Source organism: Pinus tabuliformis, chromosome 2_2 (assembly GCF_031772625.1).
Source record: "Pinus tabuliformis cultivar Carrire ecotype Pingquan chromosome 2_2, CPIR1, whole genome shotgun sequence".
Classification (NCBI taxonomy): domain Eukaryota; kingdom Viridiplantae; phylum Streptophyta; class Pinopsida; order Pinales; family Pinaceae; genus Pinus; species Pinus tabuliformis.
In genome coordinates this window covers 961428120-961455764 of record NC_142300.1, presented here as the reverse complement: position 1 = coordinate 961455764, position 27645 = coordinate 961428120, and the positions used below count along the sequence as shown (strand labels likewise).

The following is a 27645-nucleotide window of genomic DNA, read 5'->3' as shown; positions in this document are numbered from 1 at the left end:
TACCAAGCTATCACTTGCACGACGATAATTCTTCTAGAGACATGGAAATTCACATTTTGGATTCCTTAAAGGGATTACCATCCTTCTAGTCTCATGATTTGTCTGAGAAGCCCCAATTCTGTATGGAAAATAATTCCGGAGTTGGAGAAGAAAATGAATGCTCACCAAAAGCATGGATTTAAATTCCTATGGAGAAACATTGTTGGTTCATTAATCCCAGATGAAATGGAGGCATCATCACACAGTGATCGTGTTGGAGGTTTTGTTATTGCTCATGCTCCTGGGACAGGAAAATCACTCATGATTATAAGTTTCCTACAAAGTTATCTGAATTTGCTTCCAGTATGCAAACCATTAATCATTGCCCCCAAAAACATGCTCCATTCATGGAAAAGGGAGTTTAACAAGTCGAATGATAACATTCCTGTTTATATTCTGAGCCCTTTAAGAGACTTCACAATGAGAGAGTCCCCTTTTAGAGGATTTGTAATGTCTATGTCATGTAAAGCACCCAACATCCAGGTCTATAATGTTAGGATATTCCGACACATAGGATATAGTTAAGTTCAACTTGGTCTAGTATAGAGTTAGGTTAGAGTTAGGTAAAGTGTGTTTCTTTACCGTTGTACATTTTGTAACTTACAATCTGACGGTCACGATATGTAGTGATCCGACGGTTCACTCTCACCTCGGTATTACCGACACTTGATCTGTGGCTTGACACCCGATTGGTCCATGAGTTCTATTTAAAGCGCATGGAGGGTCATTGTTCGGGTAATCCTTGCATGAGAGAAGCTTATGTAAATTTTCATTCTTTGATTAATAAATTGCCTGTAGTACCCACGTTGGGACAGGCCGTGGACTGTTTCCCTCCTTGCACTTTGAGGGTTTTAACCACGTCAAAAATACTGGTTTGTTGATTTGAGATCTAGTTGTGAGCAGTGTCCTTTTGGTGTTCTTTCTGAGGAACTTACCCTGTAAATTCCTACATGGTATCAGAGCTATTTGAGGGCTGCGTCCATTGGTGATCCAAATCTGAAGCCGGTAGAACTGCATGCGGCTGTCGTTTCCTAGATCTGCTGTTTTTGACTGCTTTCGGGCCGAGAGGACTGCTCTGTTGCATTCGGAGCATCTGTTCCAGTGAGGAACCCCTTTCGTTTCACGCGAAAAGGTTTCCGGTAGCCCTAGCTGCGTCATTTTTCAGATCAGGAGGTATACAGTGTTTTTTTGCAGTTTACTGTTATTTTCTCTCTGCTTATTTCGGTTTCGGTTTATTTAGCCCTTTTTTTTAACTGAATCTATACCTTTCATTTCTGCGTATGCTCTTTGCCCTGCAACTCTGTGCGATCTGGGCAAATCAGAAACAGAAAGGAAGGATTTTTCTCATGCGTATGCTCTTTTCCCTGCACCTTAGTGTGATCTCAGAAAATCAGAAACATTGAGAAAAATATTTAGTTTTTCGGCTAAAGCTAACTTTGAGATTTTTTTTATAAATTTCTAGTTTTTTGGCTAAAGCTAACTTCGAGCCGCAAGGTTCGTTTTTCTTTGCATATTCGTGTTGGGTTTTGTGTTTTGTGTTTTGTAGGGAAAAAGAGCTTTCTCAAGGCAAGCACGCAAACCAAGCCCCCCCCCCCCTCTCTCTCTCTCTCTCTCTCTCTCAAATTTTTTGTATAGATCAATTAGTTCAAAGCTATTTTAAGGGAGTAGAGGTCTTGGGTTCAAGTCTCCATTTTGTGGGGGCGGATTTTTTCATTCCCGCACATTCGCGCACTTTGCCGACAACTTCAACAATTTGTTTTTCAAAAAGCCATAACTTCTTCATCCGGAAGCCTTTTTCAGAGCCGTTTTTTTAAAACCGCCTATTTTTTCGAGATCTATCCATTGGAACACTTACTTTCAGCATCTTCAGCTTCAGTTTTTTTTTTTAAATGGAAAGTCCATGCCAAGTCATTCTTGACAGCACTAACTACTTCCAATGGGTAGCCTACATGGAAGATTTACTTAGAAGTAAAGGTCTCTTCAGAATAGCCACAGACCAAGAGACGAAACCGAAAGATGAAGACAAGGCGGCAAAATGGGAAAATAGACAAGATCAAGCACGTGGTTTGATAGGGATGTCTATTTCTCCTGATCTTAGATTCCACATTGCAGAACTTGAGACTCCTCATGAAGCATTAGAAAAACTTGCTAAAGTTTTTGGAATTAAAAATGAAATTAGAGCCCATCAACTTGAAAATGAGCTGCTTACTTTGGATCCTAATAATTTTTCTTGCATTGAAGATTTCTTGTCCAAATTCAAGACCCTTAGATATCTCTTGGAAGGTGTTAAAGTTAAGAAAGAAGATGGTAACCTTATTTATTCCATCCTTACTAAGTTGGGACCAGCCTACTCTGTATTTGTTTCCACTTTCCATTCTACAAGGGAAGCTTTCATTTGTCAAGGACAAGAATACAAGGCCCCTTCCTTTGACTCCTTTTGTGATTCCTTAATAAGAGAACAAGAAAAACTCTTACACCTTGGTCTTCTTAATCTTGGAAACTCTTCCACGAAAGCGTTAGCCGCCCAGCAGCAACCAAATTCAAAGAATCCTAAGAAGTCATATCCTCAAAAGAATGGTCCTAAACCATCTCAGCCTCAAAATGAAAGATCATTTCAGCAAAATGATAAGACCAATAAAAACAAATGGAAGAAGACTGATAGACATTGTAACTTTTGTAATCGAGATGGCCACTTAGAATCTAAATGCTTTAAGAAGATGGAAGCCTTGGAAGCCGCAATGAAGAAACATAACATCCATGTGGAGCCTACTTCAACTTCAACTTTCAGAATGGCACTTTCTGCATGTCATTGTCAATCATCTCAGTCTGGTTATGCATTAAATGTATCTTCTTCTTCTTCTCATTCTCATGAGTGGCTCATTGATTCTGGAGCCTCTTGTCACATGGCCAAAAACCAAGCCATGTTTTCTTCTTTAAATGATTGTAACACCAAAAATATATATATTGGTGATGATAGATCTCTTAATGTTGTAGGGACTGGAACTGTTCATCTAGACAATGGTCAGTTTAATGATGTATTATGTGTTCCAACCTTATCCTGCAACCTTCTATCTGTCTATCAGATAACTCATTCAGGTGAAGGTAAAATTGTTGAATTTTCACCTCATGATGTTGTAATCAAGGATCTAAAAGATCCTAAACAGATTCTAGCTACTGGTCTTGCTGATGATTCCAAAAGGTTGTATAAGTTTCACAACTTTGGGTCATCAAATCTTCCCTCAGTATTTGTTGCTCATAATGATGAAGTGAGCAAACTTTGGCATGAGCGATTTGGTCACTTAAACTATCGCTCCCTTCAGCATCTATGTAAAGAAAATATGGTGACAGGTCTTCCTATGGTATCTTGCAGAGATGGTGTTTGTTCCGGATGTGTACTCGGAAAACATCATCGGGACAGTTTTGACAAACGTGCCTCTTGGCACGCCTCAGCCCCTTTACAGCTTGTGCACAGTGATTTATGTGGTCCTCTTCCTGTTGCTTCATTCTCTGGCTGCAAGTACTTCTTAACTTTCATTGATGATTTCTCTAGACGCACTTGGGTATACTTCTTAAAACTCAAGAGCGAAGTATTTAACACTTTTTTGGCCTTCAAAGCCTTTGTTGAAAAACAATCTGGACATCAAATTCTTAAGCTAAGAACTGATAATGGTGGAGAATATGTTAAAAACACATTCATCAACTTTTGCACCGAAAATGGAATTCAAATGCAACATACTGTTCCATACACTCCACAACAAAATGGTGTAGCTGAAAGGAAAAATCGCACCTTAAAGGAAATGGCTAATTGTATGCTGCAATCTAAAGGACTCAGTCTTAGTTTTTGGGCCGAAGCAATTAATTGTGCAAATTATATAATCAATCGCACTCCTACTAAGGTTCTAGAGAATATCACTCCAGAAGAAGCTTGGAGTTCCATTAAACCAGATGTAAGTCACTTTCGTGTGTTTGGAAGTGAAGCATGGGCCCATATTCCAGATGAAAAGCATAAAGCTTTAGAACCTAAGAGTGAGAAATGTACTTTTGTTGGATATTCTGAAGATGTAAAAGGTTATAGACTTATTCCATTTAAGTCCAAAAATGTTATCATTAGAAGAGATGTAAAATTTGATGAAAATAAATCGGCCTGCGAGCCTAGTCCGGCGGATGTGCCACCTCTTCCTATCTCTTCTACTTTTGAAAACATTTCTTCTTCAGATGATGAAAGCGAGGATGATAATCCTCCCCCACCTTCTCAGGATCCTCAACTTCCAAGATGGGTCCGTGCTACTCGGGATGCAGCAGGTGATCTTGCCGGTGATCCTACAGATCAGCGACGTACACGTTCTCAGTTTGAAAGAGCCTCTTCTTTACTGGCTCAAGCTCCAGTAAATCATGATCCTGACACTTTTGCAGAAGCTTCAGGCCATCCACATTGGGAAGCAGCTATGAATGAAGAATATCATTCATTGATGACAAATGATACATGGGATCTTGTTCCTCTACCAAAGGGACGCAAACTTGTTAGATGTAAATGGGTTTACAGAACCAAGTATGGACCAGATGGGAAAGTTGATAAACATAAAGCTCGTCTCGTTGCTAAGGGCTTTTCACAGGTTGAAGGCATTGACTACACTGAAACCTTCTCCCCTGTTGCCAAAATGAACTCTATCCGCCTTGTTCTTTCCCTTGCTGCCTCTTTAAAATGGGAAGTCCATCAGATGGATGTTAAATCTGCCTTCTTGCATGGGGACTTGCAGGAAGAAATCTATATGGAACAACCCATTGGCTTCATACAAACAGACTCCAGCCTTGTTTGTCGACTTAAGAAATCCCTTTATGGCCTCAAGCAAGCTCCTCGGGCTTGGTATGCCAAAATGGATAGCTTTCTTTTAGAATCTGGCTTTTCTAGGTGTCATTCTGACAATACTGTCTACACCAAGAAAGTGGGCAACTCTCTTATCATCCTTGTTCTTTATGTTGATGATCTTATTCTTACTGGTAGTGATCCCAACCTTATAAACCATGTGAAGTCCAGCCTTAAAAAGAAATTTGAAATGACAGACTTAGGACACTTACACTATTTTCTCGGTCTTCAAGTCTTGCAATCCCAAGAGGGTATTTTCCTTTCCCAGTCCAAGTATGCTTGTGATATTCTTCGTCATTTTCACATGGAAGACTGTAAGCCAGCCCCTTCTCCCTTTCAGTCTGGAGTCAAACTTTCAGTCTCTTGTACTTCTCCTGAAGTTGATGCTACCTTATACCGTCAACTTGTCGGAAAACTCTTGTATTTAACCCATACTCGTCCTGATCTTTCCTTTGCTGTTGGCCTTGTTGCTCGTTTTATGCAAAACCCCCGTGAAAGTCATTGGAAAGCAGCTAAAAGAATACTTCGTTATGTTCGAGGTACAGTACAGTTTGGGATTCATTACAGTGCCAAAGCAGCTCCTCTGTTAGTTGGTTTCACTGATTCTGATTGGGCTGGTGACCCTGATGATCGGAAGTCTACTGCCGGTTATGTCTTCACTCTTGGTTCAGGACCTATTACATGGGCTTGTAAGAAACAGGCTGCCATTTCTCTTTCGTCAGCAGAAGCAGAGTATCGTGGTGCCGTGGAAGCTAGTAAGGAAGCCTTGTGGCTTCGTCAGATCCTATCAGAGTTTGGCTTTGAGCAGCAGCATCCAACCACACTTTGGTGTGATAATCAAAGTGCCATTCAGCTATGCAAAGATCCAGTCCAGCATCAGCGCAGCAAACACATTGAACTACACATGCACTTCATCAGAAAGCTCATTCATGACCATGTTCTTGAAGTGCAATATTGTCCAACAGATGATCAGGTTGCAGACATCTTCACAAAGGCTCTCACAGAGGCGAAGTTCACTAAACTTCGATATATGCTTGGAGTTCAGGAAGTTGTCACTAAGGGGGGATAGGCTCTAGTGCCTCCTTCCTTCTCCTATTGTGTCATATTTGTAAATCCTTCAATCCTATCCCAAGTTGTTCTTAAGGGGGGATGTTAGGATATTCCGACACATAGGATATAGTTAAGTTCAACTTGGTCTAGTATAGAGTTAGGTTAGAGTTAGGTAAAGTGTGTTTCTTTACCGTTGTACATTTTGTAACTTACAATCCGACGGTCACGATATGTAGTGATTCGACGGTTCACTCTCACCTCGGTATTACCGACACTTGATCCGTGGCTTGACACCTGATTGGTCCATGAGTTCTATTTAAAGCGCATGGAGGGTCATTGTTCGGGTAATTTGTGCATGAGAGAAGCTTATGTAAATTTTCATTCTTTGATTAATAAATTGCCTGTAGTACCCACGTTGGGACAGGCCGTGGACTGTTTCCCTCCTTGCACTTTGAGGGTTTTAACCATGTCAAAAATACTGGTGTATTGATTTGAGATCTGGTTGTGAGCGGTGTCCTTTTGGTGTTCTTTCTGAGGAACTTACCCTGTAAATTCCTACATATAATATTTATAGCATAAAAATGCTCCATGAGAGGCATAAGAAGGAAAGTGTGTTGATAAGGAGCTACTCTTTGTTTTACACTTTCTCCAATGAAGACAATGACAAAAATGTTTGAAAAGACCAGGCAGATAGGAAGGTACACTAGAAGGAATCTAGGCCTTTTATTCTTGATGGAGGCCACATTCCTCGGAGTCATGACTCAAATATTTGGAATTTGTTAATAAGAGTGAATACAAGGCTGCGAATTCAGCTATCTGAAACAAAGTTTCAGAACAATTTTGAAGAATACTTCAACACACTCTATTTGGCAAGACCAATCTTTTTTGATCGTATTTTGCAAATGAAGAATCACAAGAGTGAAGTATCTAAGGAAGTGATGAAGGAGAAGATAGCCAGACGCTATTTTGCGGAGCAAATTTTAAAAGGGATAAATACTGGAAGAAGCAGAGAAAGAAGCGCATGTCGTCAACTGTTAAAATCCATGACTGAAGACTTTATTAACGTTTATAAAGGAGATATTTTAAATGAACTTCTCGGTTTAGGAAGTACACCATGAGGTTAAGGCCAACACCCCTGCAAGAGACACTTTTCAGAAAAATACATGAAATAGTTCATATGAAAATTCCACGTGTTCAAATGTGGAGTTGGAGATGATGGTCTCAATTGCTCCATACATCCTTGTCTTCTCAAAGATCTGGTATTCATTGAAAAGTACTGGGGGTTTATCATGGAGAGAGGGCAAAACTGGTGATCTTTTAAGACTAAGACTGTGTTATGAGTCTGCGCGACGCATTGGCTTAGAGCACGGTGCACATAGGCCACGCGGCGCATTGGGCACTCCTCCACAGTGCATTTTTTGCACTGGCACGATGCACTGGGAGTGCGCGTGGCGCGCAGAGCCTCCAAAGAAATTTTTCATCATTTCTTCCTCAAATTTCCGAAATGACTCAAATTTTCTACTGCAAGTCGGGCTTATTCTAGAAGGCAGAAATTGATCTGTTCATGAAAGCAACAACAATGAAAGGTGTGAAGAGTAACCTTCAAACTGAGTACATCCTCAAGATTCTGGGCTTATATATTTGTGCAGATACAATAGTTGGTGATGACATGCAAAGAGGCATCTCTGGTGGGCAAAAGAAACGTGTCACAAATGGGGAGATCATTGTTGGACCTACTAAAACTCTCTTCATGGACGAGATCTCGACAGGACTTGACAGCTCGACCACATATCAGATAGTTGAATGCCTAAAACAGTTCACCCATCTCATGGATGCAACAATTCTCATGTCTCTGTTGCAGCCAGCACCAGAAACATTTGATCTCTTTGATGACATAATACTTTTATCAGAGGGGCAGATTGTGTACCATGGACCTAGGGAGAATGTGCTGGAATTTTTTGAAAGTTGTGGATTCAAATGTCCTGAAAGAAAGGGCACTGCAGACTTGCTACAAGAGGTTACATCTAAGAAAGATCAAGAACAATACTAGATAGACAAAAGTCAGTCTTATCGTTGTGTCCCTGTCAAGGAATTTGTATTTAGATTCAATCAGTTTAATGCAGGTTTGGATTCGGAAAACGAGTTATCAGTCCCTTATGCTAAGAAAAAGAAGTCACAGAGTAGCTTTGGTATTCAATAGGAGCCCTATCCCCAAGATAGGGATCTTCAAGGCCTGCCATGCAAGAGAATGGCTTATTGTCAAATGGAATTCCTTTGTTTACATCTTTAGAATTGTACAGATTATGATTGTTGCCTTCATTAGAGTCACTGTATTCTTGAGGACTGAAATGCACCATAAAACCCGTAAGTGATGCAAGTCTATACCTTGGAACACTCTTTTTTGGCATCATGACAAACTTGTTCAATGGAATCGCAGAATTGCCCATGATAATTTTTAGGCTCCCAGTGTTCTTCAAGCAGTGGGATCTTCTCTTCTACCCTGCATGGGATTTCACTTTTCCTACTTTTATACCGAGAATTCCGATGTCATTATTGGAAGCTGGAATTCAGATGGAAATGTCTTACTATATCATTGGGTTTACCCCTGAAACTAGTAGGAAATTTGCAGAACAATGGTCATAGCTAATACTGGAGGATCTTTATCTCTTCTTATCATCTTCATGCTTGAAGGATTCATTCTTCCTAGAGATAGAATTCCAAAATGATGGATATGGGGCTACTAGAGCTCCCCTTTGATGTATGTAGAGAATGCCATCTCTGCAAATGAGATGTTTGCTCCTAGATGGAAGACTAGTGTAGACAATGCCACGAATCTGGGCCTGACTACGCTAAAGCGTTATAACATGTTTACGCAATCCCAACAGAATGGTACAGAACAAGGGCTCAATACAAGATCATCAAGGTCAAGAAGATCGTTCTTACGTTCTCTGTCTTTTGCAGTTGCCAATAATACTTCCGAAATGCAGATGAGACAAATTAGGATCCGATCAGCGAATCTGATAGGCAATAATGAGTCTGCTTTGGAGGATGCAACAGGAGTTTCTCCAAAGCGAGGAATGTTTCTTCCATTTCAACCACTAGCCATGTCTTTTGAAAATGTCCAATACTTCGTTGACAAGCCCCTGCATGGAAACTGAGTCATGAGACTAGTGTATTATGTGATCCGGCTATTGCCAATTTTTGTGATTTTCAATTGCTGCTAGATGTTACAGGAGCATTTAGACCAGGTGTTCTTACGGCATCGATGGGGCTCAATGGTGTAGGGAAGACAACTCTCATGGATGTCTTAGCTGGAAGGAAAACTGGAGGATATATTGAGGGTAATATCTGGATCTCTCGATTTCCCCAAAAGCAAGAAACCTTTGCTTGGATTTCTGGTTACTGTGAACAGAATGACGTACGTTCTCCACAAGTCATTGTCCGGGAATCACTATTATATTCGGCATTTCTACGTCTTCCGAAGGATGTTGACAAAGAAAACCAAAAGTTGCGTTCGTTGATGAGGTCATGGAACTCGTGGAATTAAAAAATTTAATGGATGCACTCGTAGGCCTGCCTGGTGTGATTGGATTGTCAACAGAACAAAGGAAAGGGCTAACAATAGCAGTTGAGCTTGTTGCAAATCCTTCTATAATTTTCATGGATGAACCCACTTCTGGTTTGGATGCCAGAGCAGCTGCAATTTTATGCGAACTGTTCGTAATACAGTGGATACTAGAAGGACAGTTGACTGTACCATTCATCAACCTAGTATTGATATCCCTGAAGCTTTTGATGACCTATTGTTGATGAAAAGAGGAGGGAAAGCCATTTACTTTGAGCGACCAAGCCGGAATTGTCACAAGATGGTTGAATGCTTTGAGGATATTCCAAGAGTACCAAAGATCAAAGAAAAATACAACCTAGCTACATGGATGTTGGAAGTTAGCTCTATTAATGTCGAACATCGTCTGGGGATGGACTTTGCAGAGCATTACGAAAATTCTTTCCTCCATATGTGGAATAGAGCCTTGGTTAAGGAGCTCAACACTCCATTTCCGGGAGCAAAAGATCTATACTTCATTACCCGGTATTCACAATCATTCTTCGGACAGTTCACATCTTGTTTATGGAAGCAGTGGTGGACTTACTGGCGATGTCCCGATTATAATGTTGTTAGACACTCCTTCACATTTTCCTATGCTTTTCTATTTGGAATGACCTTTTGGAAAGTTGGCACAAAGAAGGACCGCAGCAAATCATATCCTTATCATTTTTGGGGCTTTGTATGGAGTAGTTATATTCTTAGGAGTTAACAATAGTTCAACTGTGCAGCCTATGGTTGATGTAGAGAGAACGGTGTTTTACAGAGAAAGGGTTGCAAGAATATACTAAGCATTGCCCTATGCTCTGGGTCAGACAGTTATGTACACTTTATCACTTACAGTATGGTTCAGTTCGAGTGGACCAGAGGGATGCACTACGACAAGAACTTGCTATGTTGAAAGAAGACAAGCCCTCTTACTTTCTGATGGCCAAAATGGTCGATCGATTCCCAATACATGTCAAAAAAAAAAAAAAGTTAGATGCATTCTCTGTCAACTATGCCCATGGAATTGATTCGCCACAACGTACAAAGAACTTTTGGAGAGATCATTGGTGTGCAGATGCTCCATTTAAATTGAAGCGCTTTGCTTGTGACCATGAACGTTTTCTTTAGGCAATCAAATTCTAGAAATGGTCATCAATGCCAGACAATCCACAAAGGTAGGAGATGAGATGACATCCAGTTATATAGAGAAAGATATATTTGTGACAACAGCCAGTGATCACAGTATTCTTCTATATGAATTTCGGATGGCATCACCTTTGAACAATACGCAGACAAGGAATAACGCCAGAAACGTTTTAAGCATTTTCCAGAAGTGAAACGCTTTTGGAGTCATCGACACCTACCAAAAGCCAAAAATAAACAAAGACATCTGTCACAGCAGAGAAATAGGAACAGACGGTCTATTTTTGGACTTCAGTTATGATTCAAAGTATCTACACTACAGGTGTTGCCTCTTCGTGGGCTATCAAATAGTTTTCAAGTGTAACGTTGCTCCTTTAGCGATGGATGGCTTTTCATCTTCAGTTAATAATGATTAAATCATCCCATATTCTGAGTCGATTCATTTTTTGATAGAGTGAGTCTATTTATTGTATAAAAAAATTTTGAGAAGGGTCCTGAGTTCTGAGAAGAAGTGTGGGAAGAAAAAACCCAGCACTATCACTGTACAGTTTTGACAGAGAAATAATTAAATGGCACAGCTCTAATTTATAAGATTCTTGCGGTATGAGTTTTGGCATGTGTTTCTTCTTCGTGTTTCCATATGTTTCTTGTTATGTTCACAGTCCATTCATAATCGTTTTCAGCTGAATGCTTTTAAGTGAGAAAGGTAGAATTCAGTTATTGCTCTACCTTGAGGAAGTGTTCAGTCTTTATGTGTTTTCTTCTACCTGGAAAGGATTCATACTTTAATGCCCTTTTCAGCTTTCTTAAATAGTCTTTTCACCCCATTTAGTTCAATTCGATTGCTAAAATCTCATGCTTATCTCGCCTTATGAAATAACCTGTGCCTTTGGTTAAATCTCTGCTCACGCTGTCATTGTGCCATACAACCCAGCAACCTAGTCATTAAATCAAATATCCCTCATTCAAATTCATTTACTAGCCTAAAAATTACTTCCCATTTAAGTCATCTCGCACCCTATTGCTCATTTTATCGAGATTGATTGGAGAGAGCCCTCTCCTATCCTCGTAGGGCTAGCTACGAGGTTTAGCTTGGTTTGATGTTGCCTCGAGTTTTTCCTTTTTTCAGCCTGAGGCAAATTCGAGCGCTAACACCTTGACCCCACTTTCTCTTGTTCCCTTAGACGCTTGATGTGGTTCGACGTTGTCTGTGGGTCTGCTCCATGCTACTCTATTTGCTCGTCTGTTTCTTCCTTTGTTTCGGGTGAAGGTGACCTCACGCCTTTGTCAGAGCCATGCTCTGTTTCACCTGTCTATTTTTTTGTCTACTAGGTGGCATCGTGCTCTTCCTAGGCCTTGTCAATGGCCTCCTTCTTCTTCTTCTTGGCTAACTGCACCATATTGAACTTGGCCTCCTCCTTTTTGCGTTGCACAGCGGACTTGCTCACCCCCACCGCCAAGTCTGAGGTAGTACGCCACTCTGCCAGCCAGCGATCAAGTGCTGCATCAATTGTGTCATCTGTTGCCAAGTAAGGCAAGTCATAGCATGTCTGTGCAAGGTCCTTCCACACCCTGATCAACACATGGTAGTTTGCCTTGAACTCCGCTTACCCCTTCAAGTTGACAAACACAGTAGGAGATAACCACGGTTTGCAATTGATAGCCATGCGGATGTTCATTTCCATCAAGGTCCAGAAGATCTTGCTATCCTTGATGTGCTAAGCATCCTTGGTCACCCACAATGAACATTACTTCACTGCTTCTGGTAGGTCCAATGCGACTGAGGGGAATTAACTATCTTCTAGTAGCTCCCAGGCTACCAGCACAATAGACAGCAAGAGCCACTCATAGTGGAAAGTCTTGCTCAGCTCCTGTGCCTCGCAGTAGTTCACAAGGAAATCACCGTAGAGATAGTGCACCCAATTGAACTGGACTCCTTTGGTGCATTCGGTTCCCCCCACATTCGGTTCATTAACACCAAATTGGTGGAAAATTTCCAAGGATCTTACCCATAAAGTTCATCTTAAATGCTAGCCTCCCACTCCATTTGGCCGCATTTCTACTGTCAAATCATGAAAAGTGACTTTAACGATCACTTTCTAGCTGACCAGTGTGATTTATCCCTCGGTAGCATAGCTCCCTTCACGTTGTCGCGAACCCTGTGATATTTCCTTGCTCCATACAATCCTTTAATCATGCAGTTCCCCACCCTAGGCAGTGTAGTTTATAGTCTCGCGCCTCCTTTAAGCTGCCTGGAATGCTAAGACTATGCTACCCTCATATAGTCACCTGGTCAGATCATCAGTGTATGGCTTCAATTAGCTGCCATTCACCTTTCTTGGGAAGGGATCTCCATTCAATTTAACCAACTAAACTACTCCACCATCGGTAATCTCCTTAATGACATAGGGCCCTAACCAGTGCATTCTAAACTTCCCTGGAAAATTATCAAATTTACTGTCATATAACCAAACCATATCATTTACTTTAAAGGTGCGCAACTTAATGTGCCGATGATGCCATGCTTTTTCGTGCTGCCTTTGAACCTATTGGTGAAATCCAGCTAGAAATTTCGCTTCCTCAAGCTCAGCAAGTTGCGTGAGCCCCTCTTCCAGGGCTCCGAGATCCGTCATACCTGTGAGTGCCGCTATGTGTAGACTAGGCACAATGTATTCCATGGGAATCACTACTTCAACACCATACACAAGCCCAAATGGTGTCTATCCAGTCAACATTTTGCATGTCATCCGATAAGCCCATAGAACTACAGGTATGCGTAGGTCCCAATCACTTCGCTAAGGGTTCAAACCTTGGTGAGCGTGTTCTCCAACACCTTATTGAATGCTTCCACCATTCCATTACCCTGTGGCTGATAAGGTGTGCTTCTCTAGTGATATACCTAAAATTCCTCGATCAGTGCACTGATCGTCTCGTTCAAAAAGTGCATACGACGATCACTCATCAAAATCTTTCGACACCCAAATTGTGCTAGTACATACTCAAAGAGGAACTTCACAGTGGTCATGCTGGTGCAATCCTTCATAGGTTGTGCCTTTGTCCATCGAGTCAAATACTCAGTCACAGTGATAATGTACCGCGTGCCCCTCTTCTTCCCTTGGGGTTGAATGGGTCCCACAAAATCTATCGCCCATTTCTCGAAAAGTTGCAACATTGTCTATGGGTTTAGAGGCATCTCATTCCTTTGCGATGGCCTACCAGTCCTTTGACACACATCACATGCCTTGCAGTAAGATTTTTAATCCTAATGGAGGGTTGGCCACCACAACCCTGCACATAGAATCTTATGTGCAGTCACTCTTCCTGCATAATGGCCTCCCACAGCACCCCCATGAGCATCTATGAGGATATTGCTCCTTTCAAAATCCTGTACATATCGTCTTAATACTTCATCAGACCCCTTTTTGTACAGATGTCCGGCAATGACAAAAAATTTTGTCATGCATACCACTAATTCCTTCTTCTGTTGGACGATGTAGCCTTCCGAGGTGGTTCCTCTCCTTAGGAAGTGTATGATGTATTTGAAGTGACCATTCGCGATGCACACTACAAATAGTTGTGCATCAGGCAATCCCTCCTCCAAATTAGTGGGCTCTTCCCCTATTTTGATGCACGACAGATCGTTCGGTCCTGCGTTTAGTCATCTAGGCTTCACAATAACCTCAAAGTCATACTCCAGGAATAGTAGCAAGCACCAACAGATTATCCCCCCGAACATAGTCATATTGACTCGGTATTTCAACGTGGAATGATCCGTATACATCTTAAAATTTCCACCTAAAAAACAGTGTCTAAATTTCTGGAGCGCGTATACCATGGCTAACCCTTCGCGCTCAATGGTGGAATAGTTCTTCTCAGCCTTGGATAACCTCCTACTTGTGAATGTTATAGGATGGTCCAATTCTCCTATACCAGCTTGTGTCAGTATTGCTCCCAGTGCTATACATGACATATCTACATGTACATGAAACTCCTTCTTCCAATCCGGGAAGACTAAAATTGGCGTGGTGACCATTTTTCCTTTCAATACATCCAAGCATTTCTTACAGTCCTCATTCCAATGAAACGTGGCATCCTTTTTCAACAACTTCTCCATAGGCACTGTGATCTAGGCATAGCCCTTGATAAACTTCTTGTAATACCCCGTATGTCCTAAGGTTGCGCGCAACTATTTTACACTCCTCGATGCCTCCAAGTTAAGTATCATTGCGATCTTTTTGGGATCTACCATCAATCCTTATCTACAATCCACATTTCCTAGAAGAGTCTCAAAAGGAACAAAAAACAGGCATTTCTTCAAATTGAGCGCAATCTGGTACCTTCGACAAGTATCTAGCATTAGGCGTAAACTTTCCACATGGAATTTTACCAACCCAAACACAGTGCAGTCATAAAAGTACACCTCAAGAAAATTATGAATGAATTATTTGAATGTAGCAATGACTATGCACGAAAAAATTGCAGGGGCATTCTTCAATCGAAAGGCATTACAGTGTACTAAAAACATCCCCACTCAGTCCTAAAGGTCGTATTGATTCTATCCTCAGGTGCAATTTTGATCTGATTGTACGCAGAGAACCCATCAGTGAAAGAGTATGCTTCCTAGCCCCTACATTATACAATACCTCATCAGTGAACAGAGTCGGGAAGGGATCATGTACGCAAGTGTCATTCAACTTCCTAAGATCTACGCATATCCTTATTTCATCCTTCTGCATCTTTTCCTATACAGTCATTGGGCTTACCCAATCAGATTCTTCTACAGGCCCAATGATGCCTGCCACAAGCATCTTGTCTAGCTCTAAGCAGACCTTCTCCTTATACTTTGGATTGAGATGGCAAGGTCTTTGCTTAACTGGCTTCGCGTCGAGTTTTAACGTGATATTCATAATGCCTAGGTCTCCTATTATCCCTTGTAGCTCTATAAACTTGGTAGGGAAAAATCCTAGTATTCATGGAGAAATTTTTCAACCTTATCTACCATCATGTCATCCCAGTAATCTCCAATCTTTGCAAATTTGGGCTCCACCTCCATACCAATATTTACCTGTTTCGTTTTTAGTGGTGAAATTATATTAGGATTCTTAATATGCGGTCCCTCGACCTCGCGGTGACGCTTAGTTTCAGGGACATTAACCTTTCTTGGATCCTCATCTTCTTCTTTAGTAGTCACATTATAGCATTCCAGCGCGTGGCTCAGTTGAGTAGTCCAATCGGGTTGAATCAGATCCAAAGGATCCTGCAGTATCCTAAAGATTGCTTCTTTAACTTCTTGTAGCGCTTTGTCAATACAGTCAAACCTATCTTCAAAGTTGAACATCATTATGAATCCTTCGCACAGAATATCCCATTCACCTGAGCCATGGCAGAGCTTTCTCTCCAAGTACCAGTTCATCAAGATGACATCCAAGGTGTGACAGAGCAAGTGCACCCATCCAGGTTGGGGCTTTGCTCCATAAGCCTTAGCGCATTTGTCTAAGTGTGCACATGGATCATCCTTCCCATCATATTTTTCTTTCGTTCATACCTTTGACTTACCAAAGCATGTTCTCATCATCCTCCTACACTCATTCCAATCATCAAAACTACCCTTGTGCATACCCCACCATCTTGCAGGCATAGCGCGTAGTGCCTAGTCCAAAGTCTGGAAGCGCTGCTTTTTTGGTACCTCCCTCTCAAATGCATCCAAAAATACATCTACATCATCTAGGCCATCGTAAGTGGGCAAATTTCTTACCTCTAACGATACATAGCACAACAACCCAGTCATCATGTTACATCTTAGCTTGGTTACTTCATGCAGCCAATTCTTCCAGTGCTCTAATTCTTCATCAGAGTCTAAGGCGCAGGAACTCTCGCGATCCCATGTAATTAGTCCATCCACTGTTGGATTCACCCAATCTTGGTCTCACGCTGTTATCTTATATATGCAGTCCAAATCATCATCGCTCTCATAATCGTGGACTGTTTCTGTATAGCGAGATCCTTCAGCAGGATCTAGGGGTGCTATTACGTGGAGTGATTTCTTTTTCAAATATCATCTTTTGCTTCTTTAGGTTGATCACCCCATTCATGTCAGTATCCCAATCAATGCCAAGTAGTGCAGGGTATGGGTTGTTGTCATCCACAATTTCTATCACCTCAAAGTCAGCCAATGCGCTCACTCCTTCAATATCTACAGTCACACCTTGTAGCTGTCCCATGGGGATGATCTTCTGCTAATTTTCCATCCTTAACTAGATCGGTGACCAATGCAGTGCAGGTCTTCCCATCCACTCCCAAGTATGCTTTGGAAAAATGTTTGCGTCTAATCCCAGATCTAGAATAACCTGATCCATTTCATATTCTCCTATCTACATGGTCAGTCTCGTCTCTCATCCTATCCTTGCTTTATGCCTACCAATCTTTCGTACAATGCGCGGTTCACTCGAACTATTTCCGGCGCATCTATTTATAAGTTCATGTAATCCCTTCATAACCTTGCTATCGCACAACAGCTTCATGCAGGTTTCTAAAAAGCTCGTAACCATAGAAGGGTCCGTTTCCTAGTCATGCTTATCCCTGCTCCCTGAGGTAGAGGCCTCAATGAAGCTCTTCTTTGCCTCCATGAACGTTTTGCATGCGCTCTCCAAATCAAATTCAGCCTCCTTCACCGGAGCTTTGCAAACCCATGCACTGTCTTTGGGTTGTTTTCCCTTATCATCACCCATTGCAATTACACTTCAGAGCACTATATTCACATTTGAATTCACTTTGCGAGGCTCAGACCTCATCATCTACAGGTTCTGAGTCAGCTGAGGTGGTAGCACCCCTTTGTCGTGTATCCTCGCTATCAGCGTAGGACAGTCCTCTATCTTATGATCAAACTGAGTACAATATTTGCACGATGAACATGTTGGGTTAGTGCATCCATGGGCATAGTGTCTTGGTCCTCCACAGTTGTAGCAGATTAGTTGTCCTTGACCTCTGCTAGGTCCTCCTCTGCCCAGGCCTCCTCCGCACCCCTGAAAGCCTGCTCATGCCATCCCAGCACTTTGGTCAGGAGGCCATGTTTCTACCTAGACTCTATAGGTGGGTGTTCTATCCATCATCAATTCATAACTTCGCTAGTTGCACTCATGATGCTCTACCGACCTACAAAAGTTGCAGAACAGTTGTTGCGATGTTTGTACAAACTTCTGCAGCAAATGATAGTTATTTTTTGTATGTTTCCCTGCCACCTGACATATAGCGCACCACAATGCAGGCCCCTGCTCGGTCCTTCTTGGGCTTCCGATCTCGAAGGCATCAATCCTCCTCCTGCAATATAATTCGCAAAGACTGGGAAGTGGCCTTTGTCATGCTCCTAACCCTTACATTTCATGCACCATATCTCTTCGCGCACCTCCGACTGAACTATTCTATCTTGCTTCAAACTTTTCATTTCAAGGAAAATATTTTGCAACTACGCATGGATCTGTTGAACCCCCTGATTTAGATCTTGCATCGGTCTTTCATGCAGTCTTATTGCAATCTCCAAGGCCTCTACCTGAGTCGTAATCTTTTGTTGTGACAGTGCAACCCTTAGGTGAGGTAGGAGTGAAGCCACGAACCATTCGCGGTGTTATCCATATGTTAAGTTCATATTGGCTTCGCAGATTTTACACTTCAACCTTTGATCCAACTCCGTAGGTGTCTCACCTAATTTCATCATGATTTCCTTGAACCCCACAATCGATTGTGCCTCAGATTTAGGCCTACTGAATTCTTTATTCAGTGCAGTCTGGATGTCTGCCAACCCAATGTTTGGGTTATCATTAGAGTACTTAATGCACCAAGTTAGCGCGTGATCCTACAAATCACTAACCAATTTTTCCTTCTTCATGTGATCATTTGTGACACACTGAGCTTCCCATATAGCTTCCACAGCAAACCAAAACTAGTCTGGGTCCTCATTTCGAAAGCCTTTAAACAGAGGCAGCATCACTGAATTTGCCATGTTGAAATGCGGTGGAGGGCATGGTGGTGTGGGCGAAGCCACAAGTGATGTTGGTGAAGTCGGAGGTGGTGTAGGTGGAGGTGGAAGTTGCAAGAATCCCTACCTTATTCTAAACTGAACTTTACGAAGAAGCTTGCGCTACTCCCTCTTCATCACTCAATGGAGGTGAGATCAATGGGCTATATTCAGGACCCTTTCTTCCTTCATTTTTGTAAGTATTTCCACTTTGCGCAGCTCCTAACATCAAGGTAGTTGCATAACCCATTTTTTTCACAATAACATCTCAATCTAGGTATTCAAAGACTTCAAGTACTTACCTCGTGGACCTCTGAAAAAGCGTCGCTCCGCCTCACTATAGCTAACTGAGATATTAAATGCGAATTCAGTCACAAATCCTCTGATGATGCAATCAAGCCAATGATCGACAACACGGGTGATCTTATCCTCAGAGGTTTCCAGTCTCTGTACTAACTCTGGGGTCCAGACAATAGGACCGTCAAGTCTCCACCTTCCTTGGCTATCCGCTAGCTTCGCAATCCACTCGTATAACTCAACTGGAAAGGAAATAAAAAGATCTCGTGGATTTCTGTATATAGGTACCGGTCCAGCCACTGTTCCTTTTTCAGCCGTGGATTTATGTTCTCCTGCACCGCGAATTCGTCAATCTTCCTATCCAACTAGTCTTCGATCTCTTTATAGTTGGATTCTAGTGATATGACATCACACATCTGTCATGCAGATTCTAGTCCCGACAACGGAACCATTTGTTGGCTGTGTAGGGCCTAACCCAGGTTCAGTGTTAGTTAGCCAAAAAAATCCCTACACTACTGTCCCTTTCGACGTCAACCCGCGGAGTGCAGACCAAAGTCTCACCCAAAGCAGTATGGGGGGATGCTGGAAAAAATTTTCTGCACCCTGAAATGGTCATTGTTAGAAAATTATATATTACGGAGCAATGGAACACATAAAATATTGCAGAAATATAAACACAGAAAACGCACAAAACAAGAGAGACACAGATATACGTGGTTCACCCAGTTTGGGCTACGTCTACCCTAAACAGCCATTCCTTCCTTTCTATTATCCAGCAAAATGAAGAGACACAACCTACAGCAAATCCGCTGTAATATCCTCTGTTTTCTCTCACAGTCTCACCTCTCTGTTTCTCGCTCACAGAATACACATCTCTGTCTCAGCCTCCAATACAATGCCCTCATACAAAGAGAGGGGTTTCCTTCTAGGGCAAAAAACCCTAAACTAAACATAAGTTCTACCGTCAGATCATCTGCCTAATGAATGGCCCAGATTGACTAGAAATTACTATACTTTTACAAGGCAATTTTACATCTGTTTTTAGCTTCGGGGGCGCTGCCCCTGAGCCCCCGCCAGGGGACCGCTGGCCCCCGGATCCCCTAGTCGGGGGGAACAAGTCCCCCCCGCACCCCCCCCCCCCCCCCCGTGTGGAGGGGTGTACAAAATTCCTGGGGTATACATCCGGCTGAAACAAAGACTTTTGAACAATCATGCTCCACACACAACAGTCGTGATGTCAGTTTATACCCTTTGTTCGTACTTTCACGCAGGTCACTAAGCTTGAGGGCTCTGTCAGTCTACCCTTTATTCTGCCCTTCGGTACCTCCGCGAAGGTGTATGATTGACCTTCGTGCAACCTTAGCCCATGATCCAGGTACTTTCACGCTATTATGACAGTGTATTGTATAGGTTCCCAAGTTATCTTAAGTGTTTTACTTATCTTATTAAAAAATCAAAGTTAGCACCACGTAAACTGACATTCTTACTTGCGTTCAATTAACCAATATAGTCACATATATTCGTGCATCACATAAACATTGTGAATTAAACCCAAAATGCAGTATAATGAGATGCAGCAACAAGAAAAAAATAAACAGATTTTGCAGAATACTTCTCTTTATTGATACCTTCGATTAATACAAGCTTTATATGTCCTACGAACATAGCTGTAGGGGTCCGCGCACTAAGCTACAAAATTCTACCCTAGGCCTCTGCGCACTCAGCTGTAGAGCCTTTACCTACGCTAAGAGACGAAACACTTGGAATTTTCTACTAGTACTCTTCACTTCATTCTTTTCTATCTTACTTCTTCACTACTTAGAGCTTACTTACTTAGCTCCCTTTTATACAATCCCATGGTCCATGGACCATGGGTGGATCTTTACATCCGACTTTACACTTTAAAAAATAAGGGTGGAGAACCCTTTATGACTCTTGATGCCTTTGTGCTCCGTGATCACAAAATGAGGAGACTTTACAACTTTATTACAAAATTTGTCCCAAAACATGGGCTTTTAGCCCCAAAACTATCCTTGGGGGAACCCATTCCCAACAGCTAGAAGCTTAAGAAAATAACATTGCACGGGCTATTGATCACTGGATTGATCGTATTATAGGAGGATTTGTCACTGATCTCGCGATTGATATGACCATAAACTATAGCAAAGAAGAGCACAGTCACTTCAAGGGACCACAAGGTAAGTATTTAAAATATCTAAAAGCTTGGATTAAGATGTTGTTATGTGAAAAACAGATTATTCCATTACCTTGATATTTGGGACTATGCAAAGCGGAAAACCCTTCAAAAGGAATGACAAATCAGGCTTTGAATACAATCTGTTGTTAGGATCCTCTTCTAAGGACGATGTAGGAACTATTCCGAGTACACCGTCAAGCACATTGAGATAGTAAGTCAAGGTATCCCGAGGATACCTCACCCATACACTCCACCTCCACCTTCGCCTCATACACCTAGAGCTTCACCTCCACCTCCACCTCTGCATCAACCATCCAACATGGTGAACGAAAGGAAGATGTCAATCTTTAAAGGGGTAGGAAGCAAAGACCCCGAACAATTATGGTTTGTTGCAAATGTTGTGTCGACAACACAATAGATTACTGATGATAATATAAAAAAAGTGCAACTAGTCACAGCGCTGTAGGATAGGGCACTGACTTGATATATTAAATTATGTCAAGATAGAACTGGCATGACATTGGTAGAGACTCATCAAGCATTGAACAGTGATTTTAAAAATCCCAAGTCTCAGGGATAGTCGGTAACAAATTTTAAGGAGATACAACAAAAGGTAAATGATTCCTTGTGAGATTTCAATAAGAGGCTAAAATGGCTGATCCAGTAGGCTAATATGAACATCATGGATGATCAACACAGAGACTCATACATTTCTTCATTGTTGCCTCACCTAAGATTACCATTATCACAGTAGAAGATAGGAACACAAGAAGAGGCTATGGAGGTCATGATGAGGTTGGAAGCCTCACCCGTATAGGATAAAAACATTGGAGTACAATAGATTCAGTCGCAGCTGGCAAGCTTTCACATGGAGTTACAGAGCTTGAAGATAAGGAATGAAGCTCAGCCAGAGGTGCGCGCTGAAGTCTGGTATATAAAATGCAAAGACAAGGGACAGGTTAAGGATCACTTCCCTATTTATCATAATTACTGATCGGAGGAGGTCATGTACCTATGAAACCTGATAAAACTGCGAGACCTAGTGCATGAGTACCATTATGGTGGACTATCTACCAGATAGTTGGGAAGCACGTAATTGATAATTGTCATCTCTTGAAAAAGTTTATCAGACACTGCAACAATTTTTTTATACTTTTTTTAAATCAGTTGGACATGATGAGTGAAACTTCTGAAGTTATGAACTAATGATGGAAAGGACCCCTACCTATCAAATGCAGGTAGAAAATTGGCCTCAAGAGCAAGGCATGGATGTTGAGCGTAAAGGATTTCAAGGTCGTGGAAGAGGAAGAGGAGGAGGGGCTGGTAGAGGTTGCAGACAATTTATTTGTTATAATTGTGGTGAAGCTAGGCATTTTGCGTGCAACTGTCAGAACCGTACAAACCTGTCTTGTCAGTATTGCAGACATTTTGATCATGTGATAGAAGATTTCCGAGTGTTGATAGCTAATATGTAGGAGAAAAATACACAATAATCTACACAGAACATCCATATGATGAGGAGGGTGCCTCACGAAGAGGATCATAACATCAATATCGTAACACACAATGGTATAGCCACAAGAGAAGATAAGAAAAGTAGCCAAAAACCAAAGGATTGGTGTGCAAAGATGTTAAAAAGGAAGTCAGGTTTGACCTCAATCGAGCTAAAGAAACTTTTATGGAGGCGAAGAAGAATTTTGCTGAAGCTTCAACATCAGGGAGTCAAGAGAAATCATATAGAAACAATGAAGTACATGACATGGATCCCTTGTTTTTAGCCACTTTTCTGAAAACTTGTATGAAGTTGTTGAGGGATAAGAAGGTAGTGGAAGGGCTCGAGGAGCTAATCAAAAATTGTACGGGAAAAACTGAGATTCCTTTAGAACAATGGGCTGTGAGGAAACTAGGTAAGCATAAGAAGTGAACAGGGCACGAGATGTGGCTGACCATAGATATTGGAGAATATGAAATGGATCAAGTCATCCTAGACTTCAGTTTTGATGCGAATGTACTACCTAAATAGACATGGGAGAGGATGGGGAGGCCTGCGCTACAATGGTATCCTATATAACTACGCATGGCTAATCAGTAGAAGATCATTGCTATGGGTCGTTTGTATTTGGTAATAGTAGACATTGAAGGAGAAAGTGCTCTGGCCAATTTTGAAGTAATTGAGATAGTGGATGACAAAAATCCTTACCCTGCACTACTAGGAATTGCTTGGGCCTTTGACATGGATGCAGTAATTAATCTGAAGAAGTGAAGGATGAAATTTGAGAAGAAGGTGCTCAGGGTTATTGTGCTGTTGAACCCTCCTAAGGGAGCGCGTTACACTGAACCAATCCGTGACTACGTGGACGATGATGACTTGGACCAAATATAAAAGATAACTATGCTGATGAAGGTTGGATCAATCCCACTGCAGATGGACAAATCACATGAGATAGAGACAACTCCTATACGTTTGACTCAGATGAAGAGCTCGAACACTAGTAGAATAGGTTGCACAAAGTCTCTACGTTACGTTTCAATATGATGACAAAATCATTGCGGTGTGTGTCTACGGTTGTAAGAAATATCCTGCATTATTATGGCTTAATTGATGTCAATTTATTTTTGGATGAGTTTGAAAGAGAGGTGCCTGAAGAGCATCATTTCCAGGTGCTTGAGTTGGCATTGCATGCTACGTCTACCCATTGGTGGGGTACGCATAAAGCTAGCTTCGTTGATTGGAAGGAATATAGACAAATGATGAAGCTGAGGTTTGGGTACATTAATACCTAGATGATTGAAAAATACAATGCGAAGGATGATCCGTGTGAGAATTTGGTGTGGTGGACTAAATCTTGGTGAGAAGATCCACAACTGGAATGGGTGCATATCTTCTGTCACACCTTAGATACTATTCCAATGAATTGGTACTTGGAAACAGAGCTATGCCATGGGACGACCGAATGGGATATCATGAGGGAGAGTTTCTTATTAACCTTCATATTTGAGGATGGATTTGAGTACATTGACAAAGTGCTCTAGGAAATTAAGGCTACTATCTCTAGAATTCCTGAAGAGCTGATAGAATGGATTTAACCAGACTGGAGTATCAATCTACACCATGTGCTGGAATGCTAAAATGTGACTGCAGAAGAAGAAGAAGAAGATCTGCAAAAAATCAACATTCTGGAGACTGAAGGATAGCGTGAGGTTGAAGGTCCGAAAGTAGTCAACCCTGATATATCAGAACCTATTGATGGTGTTGGACCTACCAACATGTCAAGGGATCTCCCTGATAAGAAGTCAGAGTTAGACCTCAAACCATTTGGCGTAGGAGTCCCAGCAGTGGGTCGTACGGTATTGCCTTGACCGTAGTTTCATACAAAGGCAAGTAAGATGTCCCCTGTTGGTAGCAAGGGTGTGACATATGCGGAAGGTCAAGGAAGGCTCATGAGTGGTTCTAACACATGGAGGGTGAGGTGAGTGTGCCCCTTGGAAACTTGTGAAAGAACGCAGTTAAGAAGGGAACACGCGAGCAAAGATGCATCACAAAATGGAAGGAAAGTAAGATAGCAATCGAAAGTGATGGTTAAACCAACAACACATTTCAATAGGATTCATACATACATATACAGAAGATAGCTACACATGCATGCATAAGAAAACAAATGCATATATCATTTAGAGTAAGCAAGATAGCTGAAATACAATATGACATATGCATGAAATGTTGGCTCTATTATATTAAGAAGTGTAAGTTCCAGTCATAAAATACAACCATGGCCAACCACTAGTTTTGAGAGTGGAATTTTACAGTCACTACTGCCTGCTCCTCCAAAGAGATATACTAGCTTTGCGCACTAGAGAAGCCAAGGCTCGTTACAATATTGTCCAATATTTCTCTAAGATACTCCTATTGGAAGCTTGGCTGACCAAAATCCTTTACAATGAGTTATGAGGGACTATTTATAGAAAAGGGTGGGTGGTCCTTAACATTCCCCTTTGTGAAAATTCATCTACCCTCATGACTCTTCATCTACTCTATGAATGTTACATCCAACTATCGACACTTGAACTTACACTTGACAAGACATTACATACAATCTGTACATGTACCCATGTGAGATAAAATAGGCTTGAGCAAGCCATGCAAGACATCACTATGACTCGGATAGCTGTGGGAAGACCATCTCTTCGACATCCTCATGGTGGTTGACAGTAATGAATTGATGCCAAGATTGGTAGTCTGTGATGGTGTCTATGTACTCTAAGGTGAAATCTTTCTAGAAATGAACTCTTGCCTCCATAACATCTAGGTACACTACTTGGGCTCCTTTGTCCAACTCATCTGATAACATGTGCATCATTGTCTTGAGTGTAGTCGAACCAACAACATACTTGTCCATGGTGTCTGCAATGATCGCCATGTTTGGGCTGGTGCTATGCACATCAACTCATTAAATTACAAGTCAAGTTCCAGCCGGACCTGTGCATTTGTATTTGCCTGGGTTGGTGTCCCAATATATGGGATCGCATGTGCGTGCACAACAATATTCATACTCCTAAATACTTGTGGATGGGAATCTTATAGACTAGTGATGAGCTACGGGAGATCTTCATAGTTCCAAATTTGACTCTGGATGGGTGCCTTCAGCTTGACCGCTCTGGGCTTCATCATCTTAGGCAAGTGTAATGGGTCTCCCTTATATCGCATTGTCCATCTTTGCATGTAATCAATGGTAGCATGCACATTCGACAAGATACGTGCTCTCCTAGCACATTGCTGCTTCCAACCATTGAGATAGAAAATTGCCTTATGCACAGTACCAAACATGGAATACAGTGCTTGCATGACTATGTCATGGGAAAACACTTCATACAGTATTGCCTTCTTCAACTCTTCTCGGGTGGATGTTGTAACCAGTTCTCCTCCTTGCTTGGTCATTTGAAATTCCTTAGCCATTCACTCGTTCTCTACTATCAGGATGTGAACACTCAAGCTAGTAGCTTTGGCATATGCTCTAGTAGCATCATCCAATGTTGTTGGATGCATGCACATGTTAGACATGATCACTCATTCCTTAAACTACGTAGGAGATGTGTGATCATCTAGAGTCGACACTCTGCGAGATTGCACAACTCTATGTTGGGACTCATTGAATGAGATGTTGTGCATCTCTCCCTCTGGATTATCTCCAAGGATTTTAGTGTCTCCTTGGTCACTTGGGACTTGTTCCAATTATGGATCTAGTGAAGCTAGTGGGGGACCTCCTAGTGGTGAGGCATGAGTTCGATGTCTTGCTCTAACTCCTATTTCTCCATGTCTATATCCATTTTCTCAAGAGCTTGTTCAATCTCTTGAGCGAAGTCCTACTCCAACGATTGCTCAACCTGTCTTCTTGGTGCCAGCTGTTTGGATGAGTCGACTACATATACATGCATAGTTTCATCTGTCTGTACATGTTGTGCCCCCTACTATACCTGTTCTCACTGCACTTCCTTCTCCTATCTGTGAAACTCTTACTCCTTCCGGAGTTGCTCCTTCAACTCATGCAACTCCTTCTCTGTTTGCTCCATTGTTCATTTTTCTCTCTACCTTTGCTCGTTCCTCTTGTCGTGTTTTTCCTCTTTGCCTCTATTTCCAAAGCTACTTTCTACACAAGTGGGTCTGCTCGGAACTTGCAACTTTGTTCCTTCTCCATGGTGTCGACAATATTTCTCTTGCCTTTGTTGCATGTTGGTATGTTCACCTATACTACTGCTACTGCTGGTGCTCTCCTAGATGCAACTTTGCTAACATTCCACAGTGATGCCGACCCATTCATTGGGCCTGGAGAAGTTGTAACAATATCTCCATGGGTCCTCCTCTGCCCAATGACATGCCCCATGGATCCACTAAAAATATACTCTCATGCAATGATCATTTACAAAATAGTGCGGGTCATATGGATTGTAGCTTCGGGCGTTGAATGGACATTTCTTGATCTACTCTACTTCGACATCCGAATGCTTGAAATTCCATATCTCGTATAACCCGACCTGAAATAGAAGAGTAGGCCAATGTGCCTTCTTTTTCTAGTGCAGCCTAGTTGACAGTCCTGTCGAGACTTGGTATGATACTTCCTGCATGACGAGCTTGTCCAAGGAAAACTTCGGAAGAACAAGTAGAAGCTTCTCAGTGTTGTAAATCTATACGAAGGTGTCATACTGTGAGGCATACCAATCTGCTATATCGATCAATGCCTCCATTTCTACCTTCGATATGTAGGGTGGATCCTCTTCAAATATCATCTTCTACACCAAGGTGACAAAATGTTCACACAACTATGTGATAACTCCTCTGAAGGTGCATTCAGACAAAATTTTACAATAAGTGTTCACAGAGGTCTCCGCCGATGTCCATGCCCACTTCAAGCCTGGGAACTCCTGATGGGCACAGATTGCATCCAAGATGTAAGTGG

General features: G+C 41.8%; 1 pseudogene; it reads left to right on the top strand.

Moving 5' to 3' along the window:
- The first annotated feature begins 7487 nt into the window (after positions 1–7487).
- LOC149196418 (ABC transporter G family member 42-like) lies at positions 7488–10882 on the top strand (annotated as a pseudogene).
- Positions 10883–27645: the final 16763 nt, after the last annotated feature.